Raw genomic sequence first — 15,939 nt, forward strand, 5'->3', positions numbered from 1 at the left:
GGTGGCAAACTAGGGGTGTACGAGCTACCAGCCACAATTCTCTGTGCCAAGTATAGAAAGTTAGTCTACAGTAAGAGAAAATGAAGTCCAAACTAAAAGAGAAACACAGCGGGAGTAAGGAAGGTGCTGGCAGTCCCAGGCCTTTCCGTCCCTGGTTATATCCATTCCTGAAGCTACCACACCCAGGCCCCATCTGGGGTTTGAACAGGTGAGGTGATAAATTCACCCCATTGCCTGTGTTTGCTCAAGTTCAGGTACTGTCACCAAGAAACCAACAAGCTCTGACCAAGAGGTCTCTCCTTCAAGCTCCTAGTATTCTTGTGTCCTCAAAGATCACCTCTTCTTATGATGTCCCAAGATTATTGCTTCTATTTTAAAGTGGGTCATCTAGGCATATTCTAGAACCTTCTTTTTGTTTTTGACATTCTCTCCCAACAGTATCAGATTGTCTGCTTTCGAAGATACTCAGCTCTTCACCCCTCACATTACACCAGCCTTGTCTCTGGTTTACTTGCTCCTGTCTGCTTCTTTTCCAGTGCTTTGTCATCTTTCCATACCCAAATGTTGGTGGTCACTAAAGGTTAGCCCATGATATCCTGTTGCCCAGTATTTCTGTTCCATTCTCAGTAATACACATGTTCTCTTTGTCAGCTCTCTGGAGTTGACTTTAGTCTAAATTTGTCACTCAAATTCTTATTGAATATGTCTAAGACCCAGAGGGACTGAGTGACTTTTCCAAGGCTGGTCAGCTGGTTATTGGCTGCCCTGTTTTCTGAGACTCCCCTGATGATTTATGATGATATTGTTTTATTCTTAGCATATTGCACACTGTGAATTTTGATTCACAATTTAGTGGTGTATTATTATATTGGTCTAAAGCTGTGTAAGTGGCCAGATTGTAGGGAGATGTTATCCCACCATTTCAACAATAAGAATATATTGATTCCATATTTATGAACACAATCATTTTAATCAGAATTATATCACCATTGCCAAGAAAGACTTTTTTGAATCAAACTACATTAAGGCAATTTCATTATTTGATCAATTCTTCTATATAAACCATTTAAACAGTTTCCATTTTTTCTATTTTCATTTAACTGAAATTATTTTTCTCAAAATCAATTCCTTCTCATGAATTTTATGATGAGAATTTGATTTATCCATCAGGTTTTTTTTTCCCCAAACATATAAAATGTTACTATTATATCTTCTGCTATTACAGGTTTTCTTTTAAGACCCTTACTTCTACAAGCATAATTCTCCAGGGTCAGATTTTACAGATATAAATTTTCTTTAGAAGATTTGTTTCTTCTGCCACTTTTTAGCCAACGGTGAAATTTCATAAATGCAGTTTTAGCTATTGTCTGTTTTATTTGTGTCAATTATTTCAAGAAAGTGTGTTTTCTCTGAGATCAATTTTTGCATTTTCAATGTTACTAACAAGATTGATTCTTTCAGTCAATTTTTCATTTATAGTAAGTTTTTCTGTGTGCAAGTTTTAGTCATTGTCAGTTTTGGTTTGTGTTTTCTTGTATGAGTAATATTAATTATGAATTAGACAAAGACTGACAGTTTGTATTTCATTAATTCAGTCCCAAGTGTGGGGGGTGAGGGGTGGGCGGTGGGAATCCCACAATACCATGGGTGCTATTTTAGGTATTTGAAATGTATCTGTGACAGCAGAGAACGTAGTTTTCTTTCTAATATGGGCTAGGAGAGAACACACAGGCAAACACATAAATGGGAAAAAGGGATTTTATATTGAAAAAAGGACTGTGAAGAAAATTAAATAGTATAATGTGACCACGACAGGGTAGAGCACTGGGCTGTCAACAAAGGTCTTTCTGAAGAGGCAACACTTGAGCTGAGACCTGAGTGACAAAGTGACAAGCATGGAAAGATAGGAAAATGAGTTTCTTAACTGCTATACTGTGAAAATTCTAAAAATGTGTTCTGAAAACTTCCCAACATATTGTGTATCACTTTCCCATACCACATGAGGAACAAAAAACAAACTGTGGGGTGATAATGGTGAAGCTGAAGCATATTGTTGCTGCATATTGCTTTTGTGCTTATGGCCGCATATGGCAAGGAAGAAATATGCAAATGAAAATGGTTGGGCCAGAGTGGTAGGAGAGTAAGCGTGGTTTTCTTCCCCAGACTATTTGATTTTAGTGTATCTTTTCAATAAAAACATATAGGGACTTCCCTGGCAGTCTAGTAGTTGAGACTTCACCTTCTGATGCATGGGGTGTGGGTTCAATGCCTGGTCAGGAAGCTAAGATCCCACTTGCCTTTTGGCCAATAAACCAAAACATAAAATAGAAATAATATTGTAACAAATTCAATAAAGTCTTTAAAATGGTCCACATTTTTAAAAAATCTACAAAAAAAATATAGTACATGTGCCTTGGACAATAATTTTTCACTAGTGTGGGCAATTTCCTATCTCCTCAGTGACACTGACAGTTCAATCATGGGAACATACTGTATTTTATTCTTTTTTGTCCCACCTTTGAGGACTAGGCATTCAAAAAGTCCTTGTGGGTTGATGGTTCCTAAATTCTCTAGTTACAAATATAAATGAAAATACAAATATGGATTTTCTGATGAAAAGCAGAATTTGAACTTCTGCAATAAAATAAAATAGTAAGTTCTTCATGGCAGGTTTGAACCATTTGAATGAAGGTACATCACTAGCATGAACATTTGTAGACTTTTCTCTCCCAGGGAGACTTGCTTCAAAATGTCGTTAGGCCAACTCCTCTCCTCGTCAAATAGGAATAACTTCTGGGCAAAGAAACTTGCCAAACAACAGAACAAACTCTCCTTGAAGAGTGAGAGGACAACAAGCAGCTGTTCACACAAAGATTGAGACAACACTGACCATCTGCAGTTTAAATGGCAGTCACGTTTGCTCTTTCTTCCAAGGACTCCTGCTCAGAAATGTTCCCCTCATGGCCTGGATGGAGCCATAATGAGAAGCCGGGGGAGTTCAGCTGTTCTTTTACGCACAAGGTGATGGGGGTGGCCTTTTCTTTCCCCCCTTCCCCTATCCAATCCCTTTTCCATTCTGTGATGTGTAAATATACACATTCACATTCACTGACACTGGTAACTTTCAGCTAAGTGTAGGTTTTGTTTAGAAAGCCCATTTTAAACAAACAGATGAAGTGCACATAATATTTTTACTACTCAAAATCTGGACTACTTAGCATTAGATCGAATCATTGAAAGAGTTCCAAGGAAAACTGTATACTATAATACACTTTGCCAATGTTTGAATCTTTTTTATTTTTCCTATAGAATCACAAGAATTATTCCTGAAATAAGTAAATAAAAGCCAATCTCCACCCAGGGATCTAGATTTGTGTAATGTGGTTTCATATAAAGTGACAATACTTAAACCTTTCTGGTAGTGTACTCTCAGTGAAAACATTAGTCACAAAAATACCGCATCTCAGAGTAAGCACAGCATTTGGGCAGCATTACTGTGAAGCCATGAGCAAGTCACTTATCCTTTAAATTTTGACATTATTTTGTAAAATTTATTGATCTATTCATTCATTTTACAAATATCTTTTGAGTATCAACTATATGCCACGGACTAGTCTAAGAACTGAGACTATAATGATCAAAATAAAATTGGTACTTGCCCTCAAGAAGTTCATTGACCAGCAAGAAGAAAAGCAGTCACATAAATAGTTAAATATGGTATGCTATATCATAGTCTCTGTGCTAGTTTTCAATTTCTGCTATAACAAATTACCACAAACTTAATGGCTTAAAATAACATGTATTTATTCTCCTACATTTCTGAACCTCAGAAGTCTAAAGCTAAGTGGTAACAACTGAGCAGTTGTGTTCTTTCTGGGAGTAACAAAGAAGAATCTGTTTTCTTTTTTCTGCCATTTTTGTTTTTACCTTTTCCATCTCTTCTAGAAGCCTACAGTCTTTGGCTTATGGCTCCTTCTACACCTTCAGATTGCATCATTCCAATATTCCATCAGGATTCCCAGGTGGCTCAGTGGTAAAGAACCTGCCTGTCAATGCAGGAGACATAAGAGATGTGGGTTTGATCCTTGGGTCAGGAAGATTCCCTGGAGGGGGAAATGGCAACCCACTCCAGTATTCTTGCCTGGAAGATCCCATGGACAGAAAAGCCTGGTGGTCTATAGTCTATAGGGTCACAAATAGTCAGACACGACTGAAGCAACCTAGCACATGCACAGTGTTATATCTCCTTTTCTAACTTTGACCCTCTTGCCTCCCTCTTATAAAACCTTTGTGATTACATAGGCTCCACCACCTTCACCTAAATCATTCAGGATAATACATATTCCTTTCTCAAGATCCTTAACTTAATCATATTACAAAGTCCCTTTTGCCATGGAAAATAACATATTCGCAGGTTCTAGATTAGAGCATGGATGTTTTTGGAATGATGTTATTCTGTCTACCATGGTATGTATAGTTCAAGAGTACAAGGGGTGACCTCTTTATAATGTAAAATGTAAGGAGAAGGCATCTTAAGTCTAATGAGAACCAAAGAAAGGGCAATGTTTGAGCTGGGATCTGAAGGCTGAATAAGAGTTTGCCTGAAAGAGATGTAGGAAGAAAGCTGTGCAGTGAGAACAATGATACGCTGTTTAAAGAAAGGGAATTATTGTAGAGGAACAGAATGTCACAGAATAGGAGGGTGCACTAGAGAAACCCTGGCTCCAACCACCATGTTTAACAATGGAGGAAACCAGAAGGCTGAAAGATGTGATACCTTGACCAAAGCCTGACAGCTAGAGAGGGACAGGCCACGAAGAAACTAGACACTTGGTTCCCTTCCTCCCACCCAGCCCCTTATGAAGCCCCAATGTTAAGCTATACACTTAGGTCCAGATGGCAGGGACCTCTGCCTACTCTTAAATTTCAATAAAATTAATGAGAACTTATTGCAAAAATCAACACATTGTTAGTGGGCAAAGTGTACTGTTTTATTTTGACTGAGAAACACTTTTTTCCCCAAAAAAGCTTCAGAGGTCTTCTGGATAGTTTAGAGCCATCTGAAAGATATAAACAAAGATAATAAGCCATATTCATTTTTAAAATGACAACTCTATATGTTCAGTAATTTCTTCTTAGACAATGAATTGGCAGATGTCAGAGGCAAAAACTGTCTGACTACAAAATGGATGTTTGTTGAATAAAATCTATGAAAGTGAAACTGAAGCTGCTCAGTCGTGTCCGACTCTTTGTGACCCCATGGACTGTAGCCTGCCAGGCTTCTCCGTTCTTGGGATTCTCCAGGCAAGAATACTGGAGTGGTTGCCATTTCCTTCCCCAGGGGATCTTCCCCACCCAGGGATTGAACCCAGGTCTCCTGCACTGCAGGCAGACGCTTTACCTTCTGAGCCACCAGGAATTCACTGTCTCAGAGATGAGTTCATGACAATGTGATGTTCACAGAGATGTACTATATGCACTTTGGTGCATTATTTTAGTCAGTGGTGGGAAAAAGGCCAGAACTGGCTGGTTAATCTGTAGCCTGAGGGGTTTCCCAGGTGGCTTCAGTGATGGGCCGTAAGGAGCCCTGATGGTGGTGCTGGAGAAGACTCTTAAGAGTCCCTTGGACAGCTGGAGGTCAAACCAGTCAATCCTAAAGGAAATCAACCCTGAATATTCACTGGAAGAACTGATGCTGAAGCTAAAGCTCCAGTACTTTGGTTGCCTGATGCAAAGAGCCAACTCACTGGAAAAGACCCTGATGCTGGGAAAGACAGAAGACAAAAGGAGAACTGTGTGACAGAAGATGAGATAGTTGGATGGTGTCATTGACTTAATGGGACATGAGTTTGAGCAAAGTCCAGGAGATAGTGAAGGATAGGGAAGCCCGGCAAGTTGCAGTCCATGGGGTCGCAAAGAGTCTACTGAGCAACTGAACAGTAACTGTGGCCCAGCACAGAGACAGCCCTTAAGTGTGACTGTGTGGATGCCTTGTGCACACATCATAATCACACATCATAAACTCCTTTCATGGGAGTTTAGAGAATTAAACCTGGTCTCCTTTCCAGATGTAACTTTGGGAAAGTTACACATTCATCTACATCTTTGTTTGGTTTTTAACTTATGGCAAGGAAGCAATAGATGGTTTTGTGTGGTTCTGTATTATTGAAGGCCCAAGACTCCCCTTCAAACTGCTGAGTATACTCCTGTGTTTGGTGTCTAGTTGAGAGGGGAACCTCACAATGACCAATTTCTCTTTAATTTCATAGCTTTCATTTTGCATAGCAATGTCTATTTGGCACATAATGCATGAAGATTTAGAGTAAGATATCCCTATGGAGTCAAAGATAAGTTAGACCTTTAAGAAGAAATATTCTTCTTCACCAAATACCGTTAAATGAAATTTAAGTCCCGTTTGACCAGACACCCAGGAGATGTCACTGATATTTTTTGAGAATGCTAATACTGCAAAGACATAGGAATGATGGGGCAGCATTTGATAAGCACAGAAAATGATTAGATCTGGATTGGGAAACCTGTACATTAGCCTGAAAGACGCACCTTGGCTGACAAATTAGTTAGAAATGGAAACGAACGGTTAGGAGGTTTGTCAGGGCAAAGAGAAATTGGTTAGAGAAGATGAAGAGCTGGGAATGAGGGACCTCAGTTGACTGTGAACCCAATAGCAAAACAGATTAAAGTAAGAAGGGCAATATCCCAGATGGGTTATTGAAGAAAAAGACTGTCATATTCAATGGTGGACACACAAGGAATATAAGAATCCAGGGACAGGGAAATTAAGTTGTCAGGGAGGGGTGAGTTTTGCAACCTTGACATGGTTGAACCCAAGAACCCAAACCAGACGTGACAGAATCTTGCTTTCTCTGTATTGAAAGACGGACCAGGGAGACTGGTATTTTGAGTGCATCTGGAAAGGATTATCTCTAAGTAACATTTATATTACATTTAGCAGTAATAACAGACTAATTTAGGCTAGATTGTGCAGTTGGACAGATAGAGTTCAAAGCTTTTCTAGCCAGTAATCTCTGGCTCTACTGAATCTCTCTGGAATTCAGTTTCACTGTCAATACAATGGTATTTATATCATCTCCCAGTTTGTTGGTGACAGTGGAGTAAAATAACATAGGTAAAGTGCTGGATCCCACAGTTGGACTTGGTGAACGTTGGTTTCCTTTGAGGCTGTGATCTCTGTGACTCTCTGGGCACAACACCAAGGATGGCTCCTATGCTCATGATCTCCCTATTGTGGGTTCTTTTGTGTTTTCTTAGACATCTCCTACCTCCACTTCTTATGTTACGAAGAAGCCTTACATAAAGCTAATCGATGAACATGGATCTTAGCCACAAATTCAGCAAAACAAAGAAAAAAATATAGTGCTTAATTTTTCCATAACTAAGTCTAATTTCGGTCACAAGCCCCTATGTGCCTATAAAAAAATATTCCTTAAATTTTGGTGATGTAACACAGCAAAGATTGTCAGGGGGCTCTGTTCTGCATGGTGTAAGTGATCCATGCAGATATGGGCTCTGTTATCTTCTAGCCATGTGATCTTATAGATATGGCCTCTAAGTCTCTGCAAAAATGAAAAAAAGCTGGACAAGGTATACTATTTCTTGAATGCTTCCACTTTTGATCACATCTGCTCACAGTCTTTTGGCAGGAACTAGTCATGTGGCCCTAACCTAGGCTACAGAGAAGGCTGGCAAATATAAATGAAATACATTGTCTTTTTGTAAACTTTACGTTTATTAGGGTTTTGGGGGGGTGGTAAATAATAGAAGAGACCCAACTAAAACTCCATTAAGCAAAAGAGGAAGTTTATTAGCTCACAAAACTGGAAAAGGGGGTTGTTACTGGAATCAAGCATGGCTGGATCCAGAGATTCAAATTAGGTAACGAGTTTTGGTTTCTCTCCATCTCTGAACTCAGCTTGGCTTGGCTGTCTTTAGGATATTTTTCTCTATGTGGTACTTAATAAAAATGGCTGCCAACAACCCCTAGCCTATATCCCCTCAGCTTAGTAAGACTATTGGAATAAACCAGTCTTCCCTTAAAGTGTAGGAAAAAATCTGCAGACTCTGATTGGCCCAGCTTTGGTTCATGACATCTCTGTGATAGAGATTGGAGGGAGAACAGATTAATCTCCATTCAAATCCCATGACACAAATTTCCAACTGGAATGTTGAGTTCTGTTAGGGCCCCTCTGTAGGGGAGGACAACCAACAACACCAGCTGCCCATCACAGCAAGGAACACTCTTTAAAGCTCCCTATTTCCCACACATCGCTTGGGGCCCATGAGTGGCTTTTATCATGCAAGGAGTTATATTGGGCATGATAGGTGCCCATGGGCAAATAACCAGTCAATATTCCAATGTTTTGTGGAAACAATGGTTATATCTTTTGTAAATTTGACACAAGAACACAGCTGGGAGATATTTGAAATAGAAAACTATGGTCAATGATCTGTGCCAAATCATAAAATCATCTTTTTTGTTCATTCTTCTCATAAAAGTAAAAAAAAAAAAATAAGGATGTATCACAAAGGAAGAAGGAATTTCTCACAGTGGCTTTGTGGCATGCATTCTGGCCAGCCTGGATTACCATGTTGCTGTATCTCAATCTTTTCTGGGAAGCCGTCACTCCATCTCCCATGCCCATCAGCCTGAATTCAATCCTGTGCCTGCCAGGCTTCCATCTGAGCGGCCATCTAGCAAAATAACCAATGATATTAGTGACTGTGGCCTCCTGACGACTTCCCCAGTTCTGCTTCGAAAGCCCATTTAAAATACATTTCTCATTTTACTACACATTCAACTTTTATTCCTCTGGTTATAGAACTATAAATGTCTGCATTTCACATAGACTCAAAATGAAGGGTATATAAGCATATATAAATCACACTGCAAAAGTTGCATTTTCTTCACAGTGCTCGATATTTGCTGGGTGAAAATTATATTATCTGGCGACTGCTCACATTCTTCCACATCTAAATATTCAAAAGAGGCCCACACACAATGCATTTTTCACAATTAGGCTACTATAGGTCGTGTTTTAAGGTGAAATAAAATTTTCTTCCTGAAAGCTTAACAATGCTCCGGTGGGTATGCATATTTTTATGCCCATATGATCGGAGTTAAGTTTCATTGTATAAAATTTTGGGAAGTTCACTTGTTGGGAATTGGAAATTGATCTACTGTGTAAGATGTGCAAAATGGGAATAATAAGACTGGCCCTTCCTCAGGAGGTAACTTACAGAACATGACCCAGCCTCTGAGGACATACCTGAAGGTTCTTCAAACTCAGGGTTTGATAGCTCTAAAGAGGGGAAAGGCCTCTGGAGCTTCATGAAAATAGGAAAGGAATGTCTTTCCCCACTGCCTGGGAGTAGAGAGCCTGTTTCTTTGTTCCTTTAAAAAAATAAACAAATAATGACCAGGTGTGGTGGTTACATCAGAGAATAGAGTGATATGAGCCATCGAGAGCTCCATCCTCTACGGCTGAGGATACTACATAACAGAGCTACCCTAACCCTTTCTATTTATTCTGCAAAGAAAAGAAATCTCTTTCTCAGTATTTTAGAAGAAGTGGACTTAGGGTCCCTGAATTTAACCTTCTGCTCACCCAACCACTACATCTGTTTGAGAGGTCCTTAAATCACTCCCATATCCATAGTTTCCCAAAAGCATGTCAATGCACCAAGGTTCCTGCACAAACTACCAGGGATCATCTCAAATAAAGGTGTATAAACACCCACACACAGTGAGTACCTGAAAAGAAAAGACGTCATCTTTAAAATTCTCTCTCTCTTCTGGCAATCTTTTCCATGATCTTTAGCTTCTGGAAATGATAGAACTTTCCAACCCACAGGAGTACAGTTTCTGGCAGAAACCAGAAGGCCAGACCTGGACTCTCTAACTCCCCATTTCCCGAATGAGCTACATCTTTAAGGATCCCACTTTTTATGTTTTATTCAATACCATCATTACAGTTGCGTACTCAAGAAATATGATGAACACACATGAAGAAACAAATTAGGACATGATTGTAATATCTCTTCAGTTGTCCCGCAGCTGGCAAGACTGTATGAGTTTCTAATTCTTGCTTCCTCTCCTCAAACTTTGAAAGCCAAATAAGAGATTTTCAGCAAATTATAGAGTTTTAATTGTTTAAAGAGGGGTTTTATGTTTCCAAGAAAAGAAATAGTCTGAAGTTAAGCACTTCCAAAATCGACATGGCAAAATGTTCCATAAACAATGGATAAACATAGATTATATAGACAGAATATGCACTTGGCAATTCAACACAACTGGTACTTGAGAATGGGCAAGACTTGGTCATATGCCCATACCTTGGTTTGGTGTTAAAGTTCCCCAATGAGAAATCAGAGGAATTGATGCTGGGTATGGGAAACCCAGAGACACAGCATCACACATCCATACTAGTCACCATGGACTGAAAAGGTACCACGGGGTCATAGAAAGAATAAACTCCAGTCTTACAAAGTCTTGGGTTGGCATCCTGGGTTTCACATTTTTGTATGCGTGTCTAGGCAAATTACTTACCTTCTCTAAAATCCAGTTTTCTCTCCTGGACAGTAGGCATAAAAATGCCTACCTGCTTTGCTCACACATTGAGAGAGCAAATAGAAAGGTGCACTCCTGTTAGGGGATCTCTAAATTTAATTGTAAATCTTTAAAAATAAGCAAGCCAGTGTACAGCATGTGTACCTGCACAGTCATGGCCAACTCTTTGTGACCCCATGGACTGTAGCCCGCCAGGCCTCTCTGTCCATGGAATTTTCCAGGCAAGAATATGAGACTGGGTTGCCATTTCCTCCACCAGGGGATTTTCCCAACCCAGGGACTGAACTCTGGTCTTCTGAATCTCCTGCACTAACAGGCGGATTCTTTACCACTGAGTCACCTGGGAAGCAGTGTACAGCACCAGTGAAGAAATCACAAACAAGAACTGTATTTGGATTAAAACACATCATCAAGATCCTGAATGAATTACCAGTTCCTGGTTGTTTCTCTCTATTTTTGAATAGTTAGGAGTATTGCAGACTTGAACCTCTATCCCTCGTAAACCCTGCACCCCACATTGAAAATGCCCAGTTTTTCCTCCCCTGAGAATTCCCCAATCTCTGTATCGTTGGTAGTGCTCTAATCCCATGTAATTGTATTAGTCTCAATAGCAGATTAGCTCTAAATGCCCCACAGAAAGGGAGCTGTCAGCCTCACTATTGTTTTCCACTTAATGTGATTCTGGGCAGCAAAGAAGAAAGGCAGCCAGAGCCCTCCGTCTCACATTACAGACCACAGTTTCTAAACCAATTAAGGAAAAGGGATTTACAGTCCTCAGGATTAGAGACTCTGTTTATATTATCCTATATTTCTTCTCATAATACCCTCCATTTTATGTCTCCTAACAGCCTTCTCTCCATCTCTGGAAAGCTCCTGTTCACTTACCCATACGTTTCCCCATTTACTTCTCTGGGTTTGCTATTTGAGTGCAGTCACTGAGCTAGCTAATTCTTACTGATTGTTTTAATTATGTTTCAGAAGCCTCGTGTGTTTGCTGTCAGGAGAACAGCAGCATGAAAATGCTGGGGCTCAGCCTGAGCCTGATATTCAAGCAGACCTTGATAAAGCGGTACATTTCTGTGCAAGCCACCATTTCAATTAATGGAATAAAAACATCCTGCAAGATGTTTATCAGAGAAATAAAACTTGGCTCTCGGGAGGCAAATTGGTCAGTATCCTGATATTGCAGCAAAAGGTGCCAATTTTTTTTTTTTTTTTTTAAGAATCACATCTGATGTGGAAGGTGAAATGTTTTACTAAAGCAAAGGGGAGAATACAAAGATGCTCTTTAAGAAAGCTCTTCAGACCATTTTAAACAAATCATGGCCTAATTTGAGTGTTGGTCTGAGTTCCCTCTTTTCTCTTACTTTTCTAAGGGAAGCTCATGCCACAGGAAGTCCCACTGATATTCTTCTACCCAAATGTATGTATAATTTTTCCCTTGGCTGGTGCCTGAACAATGAAACCCTCACTCGATGGGTTTCTATTAGGGCCAAATGGGTTTGGAGAAGCATTTTTACTCTTAATGGAGCTTTTCTATTGAATTCCATTTTTCAGAATTTTATTTTAGTTTCAGTTGAATATTTAAACAGGTTTAAATTTTAAATATCTCTGCTGAACAAGCCCCGATATATATCTTTTAAATTGCTGTAATACTTCACTGGGTTTCCTTTTTAACCCGATACAATATGCATAATCCATTATGTTAGCATTACATAAGTTGAGTATGCTCAGACACTGGGCTAAGGCACCCTTTTGGCACAGTGAAGTCACACCATTGCAATGGACTGTCTTATCAATTTATTTTTATAACAGCTTTGTTGCTAACAAAGCATAAAGAGGATTCTAAAATTCAACTCAGGGCTCAATATTGTAGGAATATTCATTTGGATTAATGAAACTTTTATTTAAGGTTGTCCTTAAACTGAATTTTCCTATTCTAGGCATTTTAACATTATCAGGAATAAAAGCAGGGTCTCCTTTGGGGGAATCATATTTCTAGGTCTACTAGTTTTATAGGTTCTGGTTGTTATCCTGGCTTTTCCTAGGCTATTTGAAATGAACAAATATTTGAATGTTCTAGGTAGAAGGAGGAAAACAAAGACATACAACTAACACCTCGCTCTTTGAGAGCTTTGTCCAATGTGAGAAGCAAGATATTAACATCAAAGTTCTGAACAGCTTTAGTCTGTCTGATCAGATCTCAGCTCTGGCCCTTACTAATTCTAAGACTTTGGACAAATTATTTCACTTCAGCTTTAGTTTCCTCATCTATAAAATGGGGATAATAATTGTGCCTATTTCATAGAAGTATAAATATTAAACAAGATGGTCCATGTAAAGCATTTAATGCAGTGCTTAGCATGTGAAAGAGCTCAATACTTACTATGGTCGATGGAGAATCTCACAGAAACAGAAAATATTTCTAAATACAGGACATGAGACATGGCTAAATGTGCAGCCAAAAATATGTTGCATTGAAGGCTAGATAGTGCATTTGGAGATGGAAATGGGGTTTCAAGAAGCAGAGAGATAAGGAGAAAGTCCTTGCCCTGGTATTTGGGGACAAGCTCTGGCCATCACACCCATTAGTATGAAGCTGAATCCAGGTGCAAGATTGCAAGGCAGCCTTTGTCCAAGAAGATTGAAACTGACACATGTAAGGAGGGCAGTGAGTGAAACAGCTGTGACTTTTCACTCCTTCATGATATTTAAACTGAAGACTCAGCGTACATTAACAGAGCTTTATAGAAACAACCCCTGCTGAATCTATCCAGCACAAAACCCACACTCACAATTCATTCGCTAGGCTTATAAAGTTCTCAGGCTATAGCAAATTGGAGAAATTGATGTTTACTCTGAAAGCTTGCACCATTCGTGATCTGTGTTTGCTGTTGCCTCAGTGCACGTCTGCCAGCATGCCTGGACTTAAATCCCTCCGTGATCACCTTTAACTCTTTGCTAGGAGGCAAAATCAATCCAAGGTAGAACTAAGTGGGAGGATGGAGGAGATGGAAGGTGCTGCAGAGACTCAAGGGACACACACACCATCTATCTATAGACTTGAACATATTCTGGGCACAGATGGGAGAAATCAGTTGTGTTAAATAGCTACACTCTTGAAAGTTCTTCCTGTGCTGACACTTCTAAAGAGTTTCTGGTCAGTGTAAGAGAAAAAGCATTTCTGGGAAATAGGACTGATTACCTTGGGAAGGGATGAAAAAGCTGAAGTAAGTATATTTCTGACAAATACAGAAAGCGCTATTCCTATGTGAACACTGCAGGGTACACAAGTGTGGTTATAAGAGGCCACCGTCCCTGTCACGTTCTTTCTCTCCCCCTTAGAGAGGCTCCACTGATTAATGCCTCTGAGAGCTTGGAAGCTTTCAGCTTCCTCCTGTCTGTTCCAGGTGCTTCAGAGGCTGTAAGGACATTGTGAGACGTTTTGATGTATGTAAATTTTGCTCCTTCTTTGAACCTAATCATTATTATAAAATTTATAGATGATAAAACACAGACAGCCATAAAAATAGAATTTTTACTTTGATCAGGCAAAGTTATAGATTCCCTTCGTGATTCATCTTTTGTGGGTCTTAAAGATCATTGCCAGTGTGAAGACTTAACAGTTTTCCTAGTTGTATGCAAAGCTCCTGAAACAATAGCAGAGTAAACAAAAATCACCCAAGATAACAGTGATGGGAACAAACATATCTGCTGAGTGGTTTCAGCCCAAGATTAAGGCAGGAATAAAACAAATATACTTTTCATGTGTGTATACTTAGTCACTAAATCATGTCCAACTCTTTGTGACATCATGGACTGTATCTTGCCAGGCTCCTCTGTCCATGGGATTTCCCAGGCAAGAATATTTGGCTGGGTTGCCATTTCCTTCTCCAGGGGATTTTTCCGACCCAGGAGTTGAACCCACATCTCCTGCATTGGCAGGCAGATTTTACCACTGAGCCACCAGGGAAGCCCAACAGCGATAAAATTAAAAATTGGAGGTGATTTGGAGAGTGGATGGTGGACAATAGATAGTGGAAATTATTTCTTATAACTCTACTGTAAGCTCTCTGGGGACCTTGGGCATATCATTGGACCTCTTTGTACTTGTTTATTCACTCAGGAAATGGTGAGGTTGGTTTAAAAAATTGCCAAGGTCCATTCCATTTCCAACATTCTACATGATATTGTTATATATTTTCCATCACTTTAGATGTGTATATGAAAAAATGAAATCTACCATGCTGAAAAGTTGAGAATTACACAGAATTACATAGTTGATACTAGCTGGGGAGAACAGAGCCTGAAGTTGAGGGAAACCTGAAAATAAATTCTCCAAATGAATGACTGGCCATGTAACTGAGCAATTCACTTCTCTCCTGAGGTTTACATTTTCATCTTGTGTAGATACCTGCTTGTGATACCTGCTGCCTCGACTTAATCAGGAAGCAAGTGAGATACAAGCTATGAATGCACTTTGGGGGGGAAAGGTTTTTATACAGCAAGGCTATGCAGTCACTGTCATTGTTTTTGTTACTTTCCTCTGTAGTGATGTTATTATAAGAGAGGGGACATTTTCATGGTGTCCATTATCACATAGTATCTGGCACAAGGCAAAGCACATCCTAGATTTTTATCAAATTATCATTGAATCAAATGAGTGTTATGTTTTCACCACTGAAACCTAGTTACTAGACTTAAACCTTCAAGGATCAGAAATGATCACATCTTGAAGGTGGAGGGAGGTAGGCAACCTCGGTAGAAGGATGAGCAGGGCTGTGGCTATGTTCCCCAAGAAAGCTCTGGAAAGATAGGGCTCTTTGCTCAAGTGAGCTGGGGAAGCATGCATACTTTCTCATCTTGGACAGTCCCAATTACCATTAGCATATTAAAAGCTCTGAGCATCTCTGCAGCAAAAAGGCAATAACAGCAACAGTCACTTCTATTTAATCCTCTGGTCCCCAAACTTTTTTATGCCTCCAATTCTTTCACTAAAATTTATTAACATACTTCAGCACCAGAGTTTTAGAGAACACAGCTAGAGAGGGATAAGCTCAGGGTTTGAACAGCTTCATTTTGCCTCTTCCTTTGGACTCCAGACCTGTCATATAAACCTTCTGCTACTCAGCTTCCTCTTCGATAGAGCCATTGTCTTCACAGGGCCATTAAGATTAAGATTATTTAAGTTCCCCTTCTTATGATGTTGCTATTGAAGATTGTCCCTGGAAAGCTGAGCCAGCACCACCCTAAACAACCACCTCTCTCAACATGAGAGTCATTTACACTTTCATTCACTTTTCCACTATCTTTTAAAACTTTGAGGAAATCAC

This window comes from Capra hircus, chromosome 2, assembly GCF_001704415.2.
Source record: "Capra hircus breed San Clemente chromosome 2, ASM170441v1, whole genome shotgun sequence".
In the NCBI taxonomy this organism is placed as follows: Eukaryota; Metazoa; Chordata; class Mammalia; order Artiodactyla; family Bovidae; genus Capra; species Capra hircus.